Below are 19,417 nucleotides of genomic sequence, written 5' to 3'. Positions count from 1 at the left end.
GGCGTGGACCAGAAAACCAGTCAGTATCTGGCAGTGGTGGAAAAAGTACCCAATTGTCATACTTGAGTAAAAGTAAAGTTACCTTAAAACCTCTCCGGAAATAGGGGGCGCTGTTTTCACTTTTGGGATAAGATCGTGCACAAATTAAACGGCCTGGTACTCTGTTCTAGATCATACAATATGCATATTATTATTACTATTGGATAGAAAACACTCTGAAGTTTCTAAAACTGTTTGAATTATATCTGTGAGTAAAACAGAACTCATTTGGCAGCAAACTTCCAAACAGGAAGTGAAAATTCTGAAAATGGGGCTCTGTGTCAGGGCTTGCCTATTCAATTGCCTTATATTTATGGATCTGTATGCACTTCATACGCCTTCCACTAGATGTCAACAGGCAGTAGAATGTTGAATGGGGTGTCTAGCTTGATGTGAGACCGAATGAGAGCTTTTGGAGTGACAGGTCCGCCCTATTGGCAGTATTCAACTGCGCACCAGGGAACACGACATTGTCTTCTGAAATGCGTTAGGTATACACGACGAAATGCTCCGTCTCGGACTTTATTGGATACATATGAGAAAAACATCATAAAGATGGATTTTCAACCGAGTTTGACCAGTTTATTCGACGTTTATTGTGACTTTTGGAATTTTTCGTTCCATGCGCCAAGAGTTGATGGACACGTGTGAGGCACAATGCTAGCCAAAGTTGCTAATTCGACAGAAGAAATGGACATTCTAAAACAAAAACGATTTATTGTGGAAATAGGACTCCTTGCACTACATTCTGATGGAAGATCATCAAAGGTAAGAGAATATTTATGATGTTATTTCATATTTTTGTGGTATATGTTGGCTCCAACATGGCGGAGAATTGCTGGGCGCTGTCTCACAATATTGCATGCTGTACTTTGTACTAAAGTTTTTTATTTTTTTATTTAACACAGCGGTTGCATTAAGAACCAGTGTATCTTTCATTTGCTGTACAACATGTATTTTTTAGTAAAGGTTATGATGAGTTTTTTGGTTAGATTACGTGATTGTCCAAAATTTCTCCGGACAATTTGGTGCATTATGGCGCTGTATTCACAATGTAATACCAGGATTTGTAGCTATAAATATGCACATTTTCGAACAAAACATAAACGTATTGTATAACATGATGTTATAAGACTGTCATCTGATGAAGTTCTTCAAAGGTTAGTGATTAATTGTATCTCTATTTGTGGGTTTTGTGAAAGCTACCTTTGCGGTGGAAAAATGGCGTTGTGTTTTTGGATATTGTGGTGAGCTAACATAAATATATGTTGTGTTTTCGCTGTAAAACACTTAAAAAATCGGAAATATTGGCTGGATTCACAAGATGTTTATCTTTCATTTGCTGTATTGGACTTGTGATCTCATGAAATTATATTATATGATATAAATGACTCAAATAAAAGTGAAGGTCAACCAGTAAAATACTACTTGAGTAAAAGTCCAAAGGTTTTTGGTTTTAAATATACAAACACGGGGTCAGATTTACCAAATGGAGGGCGAGTTTAACAAAAACAATACAGATAGGAATAAGAAATAAAAGTAACAAGTAATTAAAGAGCAGCAGTAAAATAACAATAGCGAGACTATATACAGGGGGGTATCTGCAAACAACTGTACAGCAGAGTCCGCCTTTTTTTTGGCACTCCAAACATACACACAGAAACAAATCCAGTGTAGTCTACACAGACAAAATATTTGTATCAAATCAAATTATATTTGTCACATGCCCCGAATACAACAGGGTGTAGACTTTACCGTGAAGTGATTGCTTGCAAGCCCTTCCCAACGATGCAGTAAAAGAAAACAATCCAGAACATCCCAAACATGCTCAATGGGTGAGGTGTCTGGTCAGTATACAGGCCATGGAAGAACTGGGACATTTTCAGCTTCCAGGAATTGTGTACAGATCCTTGCGACATGGGGCCGTGCATTATCATGCTGAAACATGAGGTGATGGCGGCGGATGAATGGCACAACAATCATCCTCAGGATCTCGTCACGGTATCTTTGCATATTCAAATTGCCATCGATAAAATGCAGTTGTGTTCGTTGTCCGTAACTGATGCCTACGCATACCATAACCAAACCGCCACCATGGGGCACTACAACGTTGACATCAGCAAACCTCTCGCCCACACGACGCCATACAAGCTGTCTGGCATCTGCCCGGTACAGTTGAAACCAGGATTCATCCGTGTAGAGCACACTTCTCCAGTGTGACAGTGGCCACCGAAGGTGAGCATTTTCCCACTGAAGTCGGTTACGACGCTGAACTGCAGACAGGTCCAGACCTTGGTGATGACAACGAGCACGCAGATGAGCTTCCCTAAGATGGTTTCTGACAGTTTGTTAAAACAAATATTTGGTTGTGCAAAACCACCTGTTCATCAGTTGTCTGGGTGGCTGGTTTCAAATGGTCCCGCAGGTGAAAAAGCCAAATGTGGAGGTCCTGGGCTGGCTACAAGTGGTCTGCGGTTGTGAGGTCAGTTGGATGTACTGCCAATTTCTCTAAAACGATGTTGGAGGCTGCTTATGGTAGAGAAATTAACATTAGATTCTCTGGCAACTGCTCTGGTGGACTGTAGTCAGCATACCAATTGCACGCTGTGGCATTGTGTGACAAAACTGCACATTTTAGAGTGGCTTTTTATTATCCCCAGCACAAGGTGCACCTGTGTAATGATCATGCTGTTTAATCAGCTTCTTGATATGACACACCTGTCAGATAGATGAATTATCTTGGCAAAGGACAAATAATCACTAACACTGATGTAAACAAATTTATGCACAACATTTGGGAGAAATACGCTTTTTTTGTGCGTATGGAAAATTTGGGCTATCTTTTATTTCAAGTCATGAAACATGGGACCAACACTTTACATGTTGCGTTTATATTTTTGTTCAGTATATATTCCATTTTGGGGCGGCAGGTAGCCTAGTGGTTTGAGTGTTGTGCTAGTAACCGAAAGGTTGCTAGATCGAATCCCTGAGTTGACAAGGTAAAAATCTGTCATTCTGCCCCTGAACAAGGCAGTTAACCCACTGTTTCTAGGCCGTCATTGTAAATTAAAAAAAATTCTTAACTGACTTGCCTAGTTAAAAAGGTTACATTTTTAAAAAGTTTTTATTCCTGTGGTTCCACTCCTTGTCCTTACTACATGCAGGGTTGGGGAGTAATGGATTAAATGTAAAACCACAGATTTCATAGTGGTCTCTGACTTGTGGCCAGACTCGCTCAGGTGGAACACTTTTTCAATGCTGATTTCAATGTCATTGAGAAACAGAGAAGTGTAAATATTTTTTTCGCAAAACATCCTTTCTGAATTTAAAAGTAATATATTTTTTTTAAAGTAATACAATATTTTTTTTTGCTAACGTAACAAATTATAGTTACCATTTTTTGTAATCCCTTACATATAACTGATTACATGTAAAGGGATTACAAAAACGGTAACTGTAATTTGTTACATTACCAGAAAAAATACTGTAATCAGATTACAGATACTTTTGAAAAACTAGATTATTTCGGGGATTACTTTTAAATTCAGAAAGGATGTTCTGGGGAAAAAAATATTTTACACTCTGTTGGGGAGTAACGAAAATCAGCATTGAAAAATTTGCATTGAAAAAGTGTTCCACCTGAGTGAGTCTGGCCACAAGTCAGAGATCACTATGATAACACACCAAATGTGTATGATGGATCACGGGAAAAGAGCATGAGTAGGCTTTTGTAGGCTACAGTTCAAGGTATGTCTTCCAATGGTGCGACTGCTGTCGGCATCCAAAAGATTATCCAACTTGAATAAACAAACACTTGGAGGTAAGGATGACAGTAGTGGTGTAGTCTACGGTGATACGGATATCACTTATTATTGATATCTACGTTAGCGCATTGATGTGAATCACACTGCTGCTCTCTCATTTAGCTATTTGCGTCTTGTGGTTGTTGGATTGCTGGTTGTTGTGGTTGTTGTGGATGGCTGTTCACAAATCTAAATGTGTATTTGAACCCAATAATGGTTGAATTCAAGAACTTTAAGCTGCTTATCAATCATTGTTTTTGAAACCAGTGGACAGGCAGTGAAATATGCGCTCTTGCAACAGCTGCATAGTGCGGATCCCAACCTATGGGCTTTCATTGCTCAATCTAATTCATGCTGATAATTTTTTTAAATCCATAGTCCTAATGGAAACGTGCTCAAACTCACACACTTTTGATACACTTAAAAGGGCAATATGTAGTTGCTATATCCATTTTTGGACTTATTTAAGCAATACGGCACTAGGAGGTGTGGTATATGGCCAATATACCACGGCTAAGGGCTGTTCTTATGCACGACGCAACGCGTAAGTGCCTGGATACAGCCCTTATCTGTGGTATACTAGCCGTATACCACAAACCTCTGAGTTGCGTTATTGCTATTATAAACTGGTTACCAACTAATTAGAGCAGTAAAAATAAATGTTTTGTCATACCTGTGGAATACGGTCTGATATACCACGGCTGTCAGCCAATCAGCATTCAGTGCTCGAACCACCCAGTTTATAAATATATCCATTGAATCTTGAAAAATATAACATAAATGCCTCATGAGCTTAGTTAAACTGTCACACTCCACGAGAACCTTAAATATAAGCTTGTTTTTCTCCAATGTTTGTAAACATTTTAAATGTAAACAATCACTGTATAGCTTCATAAAATGCTAAAACAATCATTTCGATATCATGGATGTTCAGTCCTTGCATCCATAGCTCTGTCTATTAATCTTAGTGGTTGCATTTCTCCAGGCCCATCCCTCAGCTTTTTACCAAAACAGAGGCGGGGTGTCCATTTTGTTATTGTTTCATCTGTAGATTTGCCCTTTAAACAGTTGCATATTATCAAGATATCTAAATGTCACCAACAAAAAGGTAAACCATAGGCCTATAGCAAATGCAGCATATGGCATTCATTTTTCACATGTAAATAATTTTCAGTAGTGCTCAAAGCATGCCATTCCATGAGGGCAGCATTTATTGTTCAACTGGAATCAATGAGCCCAATCAGTCCTCCATGACAACAATCATAAACAACAGAGTAGGACTGGCTAATAGGTCCTTAGTTTTGGGGTCATGCTCAGGTTAAACAATTTGGCTAATCTATACTTCCATATTTCCAAGTCCTGTTCTTGAAGATCAAGTGGTATAACACTTACTGGAATGACTGGAGTTCTGAAAGACTTTGGTTTTCAATGTAAAGATATCATTTAATCATGTGTCAGAAGAAGCCTACATACCCAACCCTTAAAGTAAAATGTATGGCCAGCAAAAATACCCCCCAAAAAGTAAAAGATAAGAATAACAAATAATTAAAGAGCAACAGTAAATAACAATACCGGGTCTATATACAGGGGGTACCGGTGTCGAGGTAATTGAGGTAATATGTACATGTAGGTAGAGTTATCAGATTACGTTACTGAGTTTGGGTAATCCAAAAGTTACTTTACTGATTACAAATTTGGACAGGTAACTGTAACGGATTACATTTAGAAAGTAACCTTTCCAACCCTGACTACACGTACACTGCTCTACAGACAGACATGCACTGATACACTCCTGCTACATGGCCTTTAGGCCCAAAGCCACAAAGACTGACTGCAGGGAGCCATGAAATGCATCTAATGGAAATGATCTCTCAATGCCCTGCCACAGCCATTGATGTATGAGGTATTAAGATCTCTTGGAACCTCAGGGAGATACTGGCATCAATGAGCCTGAACAGCAATATGAGTCAGTCAGCATCATTATATGTGTATATGCAGATTCAACACTAGAACATGGTTTTGTCTGTTTGGGAGGATGCAGTGGCGGTGGGGACTCTGTCAGCCTCACTGAATGGGTTTTTCCATTGTGGTGTCACCTCAAACAGACGCAGCGGCAGCCGGAGTGGCTGTTCTGTTTATGGAGACGATGAGACACCTACTGTAACTCTGTTTTGGCAAAGTTGAAGCTGGCTGATGAGCTGACACTATATTTAGCTGACAGTTAGGCTACACTCACATTCATGTCCATGATATACCTCGCTCCTCAGATTTAGATCCATAAATGGAACTCTCTTATACCATTTCACTTACCGAGATACAATTTGAAGATAAACAGATCTGCTTAGACCTGAGCATATGAGTTCTTGCTTAAGGTTGAAGAGATGACATGTTTAGGCCTGTTTCTGAGTGCCACTCTAGTAGATTCTTGACCCAGCAGGTTGGTTGGTTCTTCACCAGGCTGGATGTGCTTACTCAACTCAGTGTGAGTGAATAGCTGATTGAGAGCCAGCCCACTGTCAGAGCAGCTTTACAGTCCACCTTGGACATAGACTGTTACATAAGAAATTGTATTTGTGCTCTTCTGGCAGAGACCTGAACATGAAAGGGGGAGGATGAGCTTGTCTTAATTTGTCCTGTCTCATCGGTCTATGCTGATATGTGACACACAACTACTTCCATACTTCCATTCATTTGTATGGGTTACCTTCGGTCAAGTCACGTGAAACTTGTCGGGAAACGGAGAACACCGTCATGTTTGTGGGATTCTCATCTTTCCATAGTGGTCATATTAGTTTGTAGGCCAGACGTTTTCCATTTTTGGGATGTCTCACGGTCTGACAAATGCGGAAGGCCGACATAGGCGGATGTGATGGATTGAGACGCAGCCCATGCAAAACTGATATCTCTAGCTTAAACTGACGGAATTTAATGGATTTTTTTTTTTTTACCCCTCTTCGGGGGACACAGCTTTGTTTTCTACAGCTTTTTTGTTACATATACATACATTTTACATACATATTTTGCATACATTGTACTTTTATAGAAAGCAATCACATAACACATTACCAAACATACGCTCTTTTATCCCACCCCTCAGCTACTCTCAGCCCATCCCACCTATCACCATAGACTACCCTCGTTTGGATTCCATGTGCCATATATTTTTCAATTGTGCTGTGATGTTTTACATACATTTTGAACCTTTCTAATCGTATAGTGTCCACAGATTGTGAGCTAACGATGGAAACCTTTCCTACGAGTATTATGTTATTTATTGATTGACTATGGCTTTCCAAATCGCCAAACACTGCTATTTGTAAGGTTCATTTTCAGTGAATGTGATTTTTATCCATTCCTGAACCTGTGACCAGAAACAAAGGGTCAATACCAGAATAAATAATCTTGTGATTCTGTCTCTTCGCAGCAAAATCTACAGAGCTGAGATTGTTGTATGCACTATATATATATAGCATTCTGTTGGTGGTAATAATTTTGTATAATTTAAATGGAAAAACTTGAAGTGATGAATCAAGTGTAGTTTTTTGTATCAGTTCATATACCATGTGTCATGGAATCGGTACATCGAAAATCTCTTCCCGTTTATTTTGCAATCTTTGTGGCGTAGCTGTCAACATCTATGTCCTCAAATGAAACTGGTATATTTTTCTATTTATGCCAATTCCTTTCAGCCAATTTGAATCTTTAATATATGGCAGGCAAACAAGTTCCCTACTTTCTCCATTTTCCGCTTTCGTTCTCCATTTTTGTGTTAATGCTGCAATCACTTGGTTCTAAGTTTGGATTGAGCAGACATTTCCATATCTTTTCGATAGCTGCATATGTTACATAACTCCACCGTTTCTTAGTAAATATATATATTTTTTAATTCCATGAAGAATGTTTTTTTAATCAGTATATCTGAGTTTAACCATAACATTTGTTGTAATATTTTTATTTTCTGGAGGATAAAACTGAAATTGTAACTAGCTTTGTATGGCTTCTTTAAGAAAGAACGATACTTTTAAACAAAATATAGTTTTCAATTAGTCGGAAATGAGAAGTTGTAATCTGTATAAAGGCAAAAAGGCAATTTTTTAACAAAGGATGAGTCTTTCTTAATAATCTACTGGAGAACCATTTTGGGTTTAAGTATAACTTAAGTATGAGTGAAGCTTTAATATTTAATCATTTTAGCCCCCCAAACTCATATTAATCATATAAACAGGCACGTTTAATTTTTTCTGGCTTAGCGTAACAAATAAAATGAAAAATATTTTTGCTCATATAATTTTAAAAAGTTAGTCGTCTGGAGTAGGCAGCGCCGTTCGTAGGTAGGTTAACTCTGATAGGACCAAAGAGTTAATCAATGTGATTATTTTCTATAAATAGACAAGTATCTACCTTTCCATGGTTGCAGAATCATATCTATTTTTGCTAACTTTCTATTGAATTTTTTTGTGGTAAGTGAATACCAAGTATGTATACTTCACCATTCACCATGTGCCCATTTTATTGGTAAACTACAAGGTAGTGTAAACACTGTGTCTTTTAACTATCCAATATGTAATATGGTACTCTTGTCATATTTAGGTTTTAGTCCAGTCTATAAAAAATATCAAGATCTTCAATGAGACTGTGCAGGGATCAAGATTGCGGACTTAAGAAAAAACTGGAGTCATCGGCATACATGGACACTTTTGTTTTTATCCCCTGGATTTCTAACCCCTTGATGTTCTTGTTGGATCTAATTTTAATAGCTAGCATTTCAATGGCCATAATAAATAGATTTGGAGACAATGACCAGCCTTATTTTACTCCTCTTAAAATCTCAATACTTTCTGAGAAGTAACCATTATTTACTATTTTACATCTGGGGTTGCTGTACATAACTTTAACCCATTGTATAAAAGATTCACTGAAATTAAAGTAATCCAGGTATTTTTATATAAATTCTAGTCATATTTTATCAAACGCCTTTTCAAAATCTGCTATGAAGACCAGGCCTGATATCTTTGATGTTTCATAATAAATTGTATCAAGTAATTGTTGCATAATATCTCAATTATGTCCTTCATGTAAAAAACTCTGTCTTATCAGGATGAACAATATCTGGTAAAACCTTTTTTATTATATTTTCGCATCACAACATTGAAGTGTAAGAGGCCTCCAGTTTTTTAAATGGACTGGACCTTTATACTTACCACCTGGGTCCTGTTTTAGTTGTAATGAAATCAGACCTTCTTGTTGAGTATCTGAAAGTCTACCATTTTTATAGGAGTTTATTAAATAAAGAAAACCCTGGAATGAGTAGGTGTGTCCAAACTTTGGACTGGTACTGAGGCAAAAGGAAAGGCAAATAAGTCTGGCTGCACAACCAATTGGCAAACATACTGCAAATTGAGAAATCATGTGACTAAACTGAATAAAAATAAGAGGAAACTACACTATGAAACAAGGTGAAATGACATATAGAATGATACTAAAAAGCTTTGGAGCACCTTAAATGAAATTATGGCCAAAAAGGCAAACTCAACTCCATCATTCATTGAATCAAAAAAAAACACTGATTTTGCCAACTACTTTAATGATTTTTTTCATTGGCAAGATTAGCAAACTTAGGCATGACATGCCAGCAACAAACGTTGACACTATACACCCAAATTAAGCTGATCAAATTATGAAAGACTATTTTATTTTTGAATTCCGTAAAGTGAGTGTGGAAGAAGTAAAACAATTACTGTTGTCTATCAACAATGACAAGCCACCGGGGTCTGACAACTTGGATGGAAAAATACGGAGGATAATAGAGGACGATATTGCCACTACTATTTGCCATATCTTCAATCTATGCCTACTAGAAAGTGTGTACCCTCAGGCCTGGAAGGAAGCAAAAGTAATTCAGCTACCCAAGAATAGTAAAGCCCCTTTACTGGCTCAAATAGCCAACCAATCAGCCTGTTAGCAACCCTGAACACAAAGCTTTGGGGAAAAATAGTGTTTGACCAGATACAATGCTATTTGACTGTAATCAAATTGATAAGACTTTCAGCATGCTTATAGGGAAGTACATTCAACAAGCACAGCACTTACACAAATGACTGATGATTGGCTGAGATAAATTGATAATAAAAAGATTGTGGGGCTGTTTTGTTAGAATTCAGTGCGCCTTTTGACATTATCGACCATAGTCTGCTGCTGGAAAAACATATGTGTTATGGCTTTACACCCCCTGCTATATTGTGGATAAAGAGTTACCTATCTAACAGAACACAGACAGTTCTTTAATGGAAGCCTTGAACATTTAAATAGCTTGTCAGCAGATGTTTTTTCTGGACGAGCACTTCAAAAAAGGAGAAATTGAATATTTAAAGAGGAGCTGGGTTGGAGAGGCCTATGCTGCCACCTAATGTAGTAACAGCAGAGGTGTAGGCATCTTGATGAATACGAATACACCCTTTTTCCTTATATCCCAGCATTGAATTGTACCTTACATGGGGGAAAAATACACATTGATTTCATTGTGTATTTCCCAGGGGAAACCTGGTATTTTTTAGATAGAATTCAAGCTATATTAGATCAAACCCAGACAGATACTATTATTTCAGCAGGTGACCTAAATCAAGCATTCAACAAGTTAGACAGACGTAGCAATACTAAAGGGAAATTCATGGAATCTCCAAAGAGGCTGAAAAATGTCATCTCTACAAGTATTTCACAGGACACCTGGAGATTATTCCGAACTCTGAAAATGTCTCTCTTTTTTTCTCAAAGTAAGAAAAGCTATTCACAAAATGACTGCATTTGTTTTCTCCAAAATTGCGCTCAACAATATACTTGGTTCTAAAATCGATGATAAAGTGATATCGGATCATTCTCCTGTATCATACTTACACCAACAGAAAGATACACACTGACAGAATATGGAGAACGAGCATTTTCAAGACATTAAATATGTAAACGAAAAAATAAAGACCTTTATCATTATAAATCTAGACATAGAGGACAAAGAAAAGCTGACCCCGACAACATTTGGGATGCTTTTAAGGTATACATTCGGGGAATGATAATCTTATACTCAGCTAAAATTAAATCTGAGTTAGAAATTAAAATGAAAGATAAATAAATCACTATATTAGAAAAGGCCTGTAAAACATCTTTACAAGGTAAAGAAGAATATACCATTTCTGAACTTAAGCAGGAATACGATCTTTTACTTTTGAAGAGGGCCAACAACTCCAGGTTAAACTCAAATAAAGCATACTATTTAATGGGAAGTAAACCTGGTAAACACCTCACAAAACCAATACATGCCAAACTAGTTATAATTTTCAAAGATAAGGATACAGATGCTTTAATTAGAAACAACAATGCTATTAATAACAATTTTAAAAGATTCTATTAAAATCTATTTAAAATAACAGTTGGACTGATCCTACTGCCGCCTTAGACTCAATAACCCTGAAGCAACTATCAGCAAAAATGGAAATCACCCCAAAATGTTAGACACTGTTAAAACATTTGCACTCAGAAAAGCTTTCCCATAGAATTGTATTTCATATTCTGGGACAAAGTAGCATCCCAATTTACTTAAATAACACAAGTCACTCAATTCAGTGCTTCCGAGTTCCATGTATCTAACAGTTATTTCAGGAAAAGTGTCCTACAGATTATAGACCCTGAAATGTAATAAATTGCAACAATAAAATAATGGCAAAACTATTACCATACTTGATACATATTAATGAAACTGGGTTTATAAAAAAATTACACTATTTTAGTACGTATTTTAGTATAATACAGTACGCTAAAAAACAAGTTGGGAAAGATGAACAGAGCAAAGTACAGAGAGATCCTTGATGAAAACCTGCTCCAGGCTGCTCAGGACCTCAGACTGGGGCGAAGTTTCACCTTCCAACAGGACAACGACCCGAAGCACACAGCCAAGACAACGCAGGAGTGGCTTCGGGACAAGTCTCTGAATGTCCTTGAGTGGCCCAGCCAGAGCCTGATCAAACATCTCTGGGGAGACCTGAAAATAGCTGTGCAGCGACGCTCCCCATCCAACCTGATAGAGCTTGAGAGGATCTGCAGAAAAGAATGGGAGAAACTCCCCAAATACAGATGTGCCAAGCTTGTAGCGTCATACCCAAGAAGACTCAATACTGTTATCGCTGCCAAAGGTGCTTCAACAAAGTACTGAATAAAGGGTCTGAATACTAATGCAAATGTGATATTTCCGTTATTTATTTTTGTTTGCAAAAATTTCAAAAAAACAGATTTTGCTTTGTCATTATGGGGTATTGTATGTAGATTGAGGTGGGGGGGAAAACTATTCAATCCATTTTAGAATACGGCTGTGACGTAACAAAATGTAGAAAAAGTCAAGGGGTCTGAATGTTTTCCGAATGCACTGTATGTATCCCTATGTGTCCCCCCCAACCCACAACCTTACCCTAAACTGGGTTCGTATCCTCTACCAATTTTGTTACCCAACCCTTCATCCTCTTTTTATCTGTTTAGTCTGGTCCTTTGATAAAAATTTGATACAAATTTTACTTTGATTAATGCAAATGATTTCATGATCTTATATACTGCACTTGCTTGTATGTAGGCCTACTTTTAATGTAAGATGTCCTTGAGTACCCTGAAAGGCATCCACCAAATAAAATGTATTATTATTAATATTACATACTGAAGATGTGCATGCTCATCCCCAGAATCTTGAACATGAACAACTTCTTAGTGAAGAACACTATAACAACATGGAAGAAAATTAAATGGATTCTACAAGAACCAATATCACGCCCAAAAAAACACCCCTATGGAATAATTATTGGATATGGCCATCCACTTTCATTTTCAGAATCCACAGATAAATTGGCCCACATGAAAAACTAAAGGCATAGAAACCGTGGTAATTACATGGTAATAGGAAATACAATTATTTCCATAACAGAATTAAAAAGCAATTTTGGACTGACCAATGAAGCCATTTTCAAATATGCAACTTAAGTTTTAAATCACTAAGTTTTGACCTGAAAGCTTTAGAAAATCAAAGCAATGTTGAGGGAATCTTATTTGAGTCAGAAAATATACTCATATGATGAGATATACACAACCTTACAGAGAGCCTAACCAACTGACAATCTCTTAGAAAATATATAAACTATTGGAACCAAGACTTTAAAATAACTGATATTAGCACAAGATGGAGGGAGTGTTGGAACATAATGAACAAACATGAATTACAGTTAATGAAAATCTACGCTTAATCCATTATAAACTAATGTATAGAATGTATTATACAACCAACCTAATTCACAAATTCTACAGCACAACAGCAGAGTCATGTCTTAAGTGTAAAACTAACAAGAACTTAATAATTCATGCCTTCCGGGAGTGCTATAAAGTCAAAAAGTTATGGGCGAAGTTAGAACGTTGGCAGTCAGAAATGTTACAATATAAGTTTACTTTTAAACTGTCTATCTGCATATTTCAAGACACGGCATATGAGGTTACGGTCAGATACCCAATGGGGAGGACCATACTTTTCTCAACTACTTAAAAACTGGAAATCAAATGATCCTCCATCACTACAACAGTGGATGGGTCAAATGTACTATAATTTAAATATTGAAAAGGTGTGGGCTACAGATAAAAATAGAACAGTGCAATTTGAGGCCATATGGCAAAAACTGGAAAGTTACAGGGGATGAAGAATGAGGGGGAGTGTGGTTGTGAGACATATGTGATGTGTATAGTTGAGGTGGGAACATGTGGGTCTGTGCAGTGTGTCATGTTATTGATGTTTGTTGGAATTTGTGTGCGTCTGTTTGTCTTTTGTTTATGTATGTTTTTTATTGTTTGAGGAAAATATCTATAATCATACAAAAATAGAATAGTGGAATACACAAGGTGCAATTAAAACATGTGGTTGTGCATCAGGAGTTTTACTCTTGTCATGTCAGTCACTGACATTCACTCAATTAGCCATTTCAGGAAAAAAATGTTAGATTGGTAAGTTAGTCTAGCCAGCTATCTAAACTTGTAGTAATCATGGCCGAATACCAACTGTTAGCTGAAAAACTGCAAATTTCTTCTCTCTGCCCCATAGCAAAATGTGTAGAAATGCAGAAAGCTTGCTTTAAAACTGCAACATTTTCATAACTCCCCATGGTAAAATGTGTAGAAATGCAGAAAGCTTGCTTTAAAACTGCAACATTTTCATAACTCCCCATGGTAAAATGTGTAGAAATGCAGAAAGCTTGCTTTAAAACTGCAACATTTTCATAACTCCCCATGGTAAAATGTGTAGAAATGCAGAAAGCTTGCTTTAAAACTGCAACATTTTCATAACTCCCCATGGTAAAATGTGTAGAAATGCAGAAAGCTTGCTTTAAAACTGCAACATTTTCGCAACTCCCCATGGTAAAATGTGTAGAAATGCAGAAAGCTTGCTTTAAAACTGCAACATTTTCATAACTCCCCATGGTAAAATGTGTAGAAATGCAGAAAGCTTGCTTTAAAACTGCAACATTTTCGCAACTCCTCATGGTAAAATGTGTAGAATTGCAGGAAATTCACCTTAAGCCGTTTTTATCTCAATATCAAATCATTTCTGGACAAGTAATTACCTTACTGTGATTGTTTTCAATTAAAATGGTCAAAAGCAAACAAAAATAGCTTCTTAGCCACGAGCAATTTCTCAAGCAAGGATTTTGCTAGGACTGTCTAGGAGTGGTCTGAGTGGGAAGGAGAAAACTAGCTGTTATTGGCATAGAGGGTTGGAACTCTCTTTCTTATAGCTTAAACAGGCAGAAATTGCAGGCGGTCTGTTCAAACAGCTCTTACACTAAAAGGGCATTATCATAATTTTGCTAGGTGGCTGCTAGCATGCTAGGTGGCTGCTAGCATGCTAGGTGGCTGTGCTAACGTATTTTAGATGATTTTATTCTTAATTAAGAGCTGTTATAAATGAACATGCTCATCAAGTTTTTTCTCTGTTTATTATTCGTTTGGACACGAATAACCGATCCCACTGGGCACAGATGTCAGTTTAACGTCTAGTTTTGATTTACATTTGATTGAGTTGTCAACTAATGTAAATTCACAAAAAAATGCACTATGTCATTGGATTAGGTAAAAATGTCAGTGAAAAAAAGACAATGTCATTACGTTGATGACTTTTTGCAAATCCAATTCGTTTTCCACGTTGATTCAACATCAGAACATATATTTTTGGTGTTGAAATGACATGGAAACAACGATTGAATAGTTTTTTGCTCAGTGGGATGGTTCTTTTTGATACATTTCATTGGATGGCTGCAAAGGATGTTCAGATGAAAAACATTGGATGAAACTCTTTTGATTGCAGTGTAAACATGCTTATCCTTTCTCTAGAGATGGGCAATATCCATCTACTAAGTTTTGATATACCGTTATAGTTTCTTAATGCATGAATGTCCTGTCATATCTCTCCTAAAGGGAAATATCAGACTGCATTACAAATGGCTTGCTTAACAGTTTGCCATTAGTCCGTGAATGTGCTTCTCTCTCTCTTTCTCGTCATTTTCCACCCTGGTTTGGAAATCCCTGGTTCAGTCAAATAAAAGCACTGTCTGCTGTGAGGGTAAGGGACTGTAGCATGCCTGGGGTTTTACAGGCTGTCAGGTTTCATTTGTCATCCCATGTTCCACTGGCCCTGTGGTTGGTAAATGCTACGTCAGAGACAGAGACAGTGGCTCTGTCTCCTTAGTCACACGTGGCCTAATATTGTCCACAGGAGAGGAGAGCAGCTAGCTGACATCTTCATCGCAGACTGTCTGTAATTAGCTTAATCTCCATGGAGCCATGCCCTGTCTGGCTCGGCCTCTCAGACATTCTCTCTCTCTCTCTCTGTCTATCAGTCTATCTATCTCTCTCTGTGTGTGTGTATGGCCTGTAATACTAGATCCAAGACACATGAACATATACAAGATCATACAACAGAATGTCTGTACATAAAGCAAGAACTCCCAAAGAAAAGCAAAGAAGCTGCACATCGTTTATTGCAACTGTATAGTGATACATGTTAGCTTTGTTACATTATATTACAAATATATTTTATGTACAGACAAAATGTGTTGAGTCATTTTACACCAACAATACAGTACAGTATACATTGTTCCTTGGTTGCAAGCAAAATTGAGTTTTCATGTCAGAAAGCAATATTGAAATATGACAGCTGCATGTAACCTTTATATTTGATGAAATATCACTCTACCATCTAGAATTATGATCAAGTCAGTTGTCATTGTATAGTCGTGGCCAAAAGTTTTGAGAATGACACAAATATAAATTTTCGCAAAGTTTGCTGCTTCAGTGTCTTTAGATATTTTTGTCAGATGTTACTATGGAATACTGTATAAAAGTATAATTACAACCATTTCATAAGTGTCAAAGGCTTTTATTGACAATTACATGAAGTTGATGCAAAGAGTCAATATTTACAATGTTGACCCCTCTTTTTCAAGACCTCTGCAATCCGCCCTGGCATGCTGTCAATTAACTTCTGGGCCACATCCTGAATGATGGCAGCCTATTCTTGCATAACCAATGCTTGGAGTTTGTCAGAATTTGTGGGTTTTTGTTTGTCCACCCGCCTCTTGAGGATTGACCACAAGTTCTCAATGGGATTAAGGTCTGGGGAGTTTCCTGGCCATGGACCCAAAATATCAATGTTTTGTTCCCCCGAGCCACTTAGTTATCACTTTTGCCTTATGGAAAGGTGCTCCATCATGCTGGAAAAGGCATTGTTCATCACCAAACTGTTCCTGGATGGTTGGGAGAAGTGTCTCTCGGGGGATGTGTTGGTACCATTCTTTATTCATGGCTGTGTTCTTAGGCAAAATTGTGAGTGAGCCCACTCCCTTGGCTGAGAAGCAACCCCACACATGAATGATCTCAGGATGCTTTACTGTTGGCATGACACAGGACTGATGGTAGCGCTCACCTTGTCTTCTCCGGACAAGCTTTTTTCCCGATGCCCCAAACAATCGGAAGGGGGATTCATCAGAGAAAATGACTTTACCCCAGTCCTCAGCAGTCCAATCCCTGTACCTTTTGCAGAATATCCGTCTGTCCCTTATGTTTTTCCTGGAGAGAAGTGGCTTCTTTGCTGCCCTTCTTGACACCAGGCCATCCTCCAAAAGTCTTCGCCTCACTGTGCGTGCAGATGCACTCACACCTGCCTGCTGCCATTCCTGAGCAAGCTCTGTACTGGTGGTGCTCCGATCCCGCAGCTGAATCAACTTTAGGATACGGTCCTGGCGCTTGCTGGACTTTCTTGGGCGCCCTGAAGCCTTCTTCACAACAATTGAACCGCTCTCCTTGAAGTTCTTGATCATCCGATAAATGGTTGATTTAGGTGCAATCTTACTGGCAGCAATGTCCTTGCCTGTGAAGCCATTTTTGTGCAAAGCAATGATGACGGCACGTGTTTCCTTGCAGGTAACCATGTTTGACAGAGGAAGAACAATGATTCCAAGCACCACCCTCCTTTTGAAGCTTCCAGTCTGTTATTCGAACTCAATCAGCATGACAGAGTGATCTCCAGCCTTGTCCTCACACCTGTGTTAACGAGAGAATCACTGACATAATGTCAGCTGGTCCTTTTGTGGCAGGGCTGAAATGCAGATTAAATGTTTTTGGGGGATTCAATTCACTTGCATGGCAAAGAGGGACTTTGCAATTAATTGCAATTCATCTGATCACTCTTCATAACATTCTGGAGTATATGCAAATTGCCATCATACAAACTGAGGCAGCAGACTTTGTGAAAATGTATATTTGTATCATTCTCAAAACTTTTTGCCATGACTGTACTTCGGTTTTACTGGACCCTGTACCTTGGACTACTGTGCCACACAAGCATTATGCATAGTTGAATGATATACATCATTGTTTACTGTGAGTTTGTAAGACAGATATCAGGTGATGATTGTTGACAGTACCAGACTATTGTATCTGTGCCTCCTTTAACATCCGTGGTAGACATTAGATTGTATATCTTAACAAAGATGATGGCTAATGGTGAATGAATTGCAGGTATACACAACAAGAGTACCTGTACCAAGAAATGTGATTATTGTTTCCTATAAATTACTCACTTGAAGAGCTTGCTTTAAACAAAATAAGGCTAGTCACTGGATATAATGTCCTGTGTCATCTTCATTCTAATAAAAATATTTATTGCATTATAATACATACGGACTTCAATATAAGATCGCAATCCCAAGCTCCTTAGTGTAAGTACTGTGAACTGACGTACTCTCTCCTAATTTTCTTTTTATCTTTGTTTTATCCCAAATGAATCACACCGTTCCATCAGTTCTAAGGCAGCAGTACACCTTAACAGCCACATTTGAATAGAATTTGAAGGGAAAGAAGCAAGCATAAAGCTGTGCTAGTGCATATGTTTGTCTTTGGAGCAACATTTGTTTTTATTATGGATCCCCATTAGCAGCAGCTACTCTTCCTGGGGTCCAGCAAAATTAAGGCAGTTATATACAATTAAAAACATAACATTACATTTCACAACACATTAAATGTGTGTCCCCAGGCCACTACTCTACTACCACATATCTACAACACATAATCCATGTGTACGTGTGTGTATAGTGCGTACGTTATCATTTGTGTGTGTGTGTGTGCCTCTTCACAGTCCCTGCTGTTCCATAAGGTGTGTTTTTATCTAGGGTTTTTCAATCTGATTTAACTGCTTGCATGAGTTACTTGATGTGGAATAGAGTTCTATGTAGTAATGTGTGCCTCCTATAGTCTGTTCTAGACTTGGGGACTGTGAAGAGACCTCTGGTGGCATGTCTTGTGGGGTATGCATGGGTGTCGGTGCATTCAACATGTAAATACATTCACAAATACAAGCAGTGATAAAGTCAATCTCCTATATTTTGAGCCAGGACAGATTGACATATTAATGTTAGCTCCCCATGTACATTTAAGAGGCAGCCGTGCTGTCCTGTTCTGGGCCTGTTCTGTCCAGTCGCGTGGCACCTGACCACACGACTGGACAGTCGTCCAGGTCCGACAAAACTAGGGCCTGTAGGACCTGCCTTGTCAATAGCGCTGTTAACAAGGCAGAACAGCACTTTATTATGGACAGACTTCGCCCCATCTTAGCTACTGTTGCATCAATATGTTTTGACCATGATAGTTTACAATCCAGGACCAATCCAAGCAGTTTAGTCTCCTCAACTTGCTTAATGGGCACATTATTCATTACAAGATTTAGATGATTCTTAGGGTATAGTGAATGATTTGTCCCAACTACAATGCTTTTAGTTTTTGAAATATTCAGTACTAACTTATTTCTTGCCACCCATTCTGAAACTGACTGCAGCTCTTTAAGTGTTACAGTTATTTTACTTGCTGTAGTAGTTGAAGTGTATAGTGTTGAATCATCAGCATACATTGAAACACAGGCTTTACTCAGAGCCAGTGGCAGGTCATTAGTAAAGATTGAAAAAAGTAAGGGGCCTAGATAGCTGCCCTGGGGAATGCCTGACTATACCTGGATT

This window comes from Salvelinus namaycush, chromosome 18 (assembly GCF_016432855.1).
Source record: "Salvelinus namaycush isolate Seneca chromosome 18, SaNama_1.0, whole genome shotgun sequence".
NCBI lineage: Eukaryota > Metazoa > Chordata > Actinopteri > Salmoniformes > Salmonidae > Salvelinus > Salvelinus namaycush.
Note: the sequence above shows the minus strand (reverse complement) of the source record.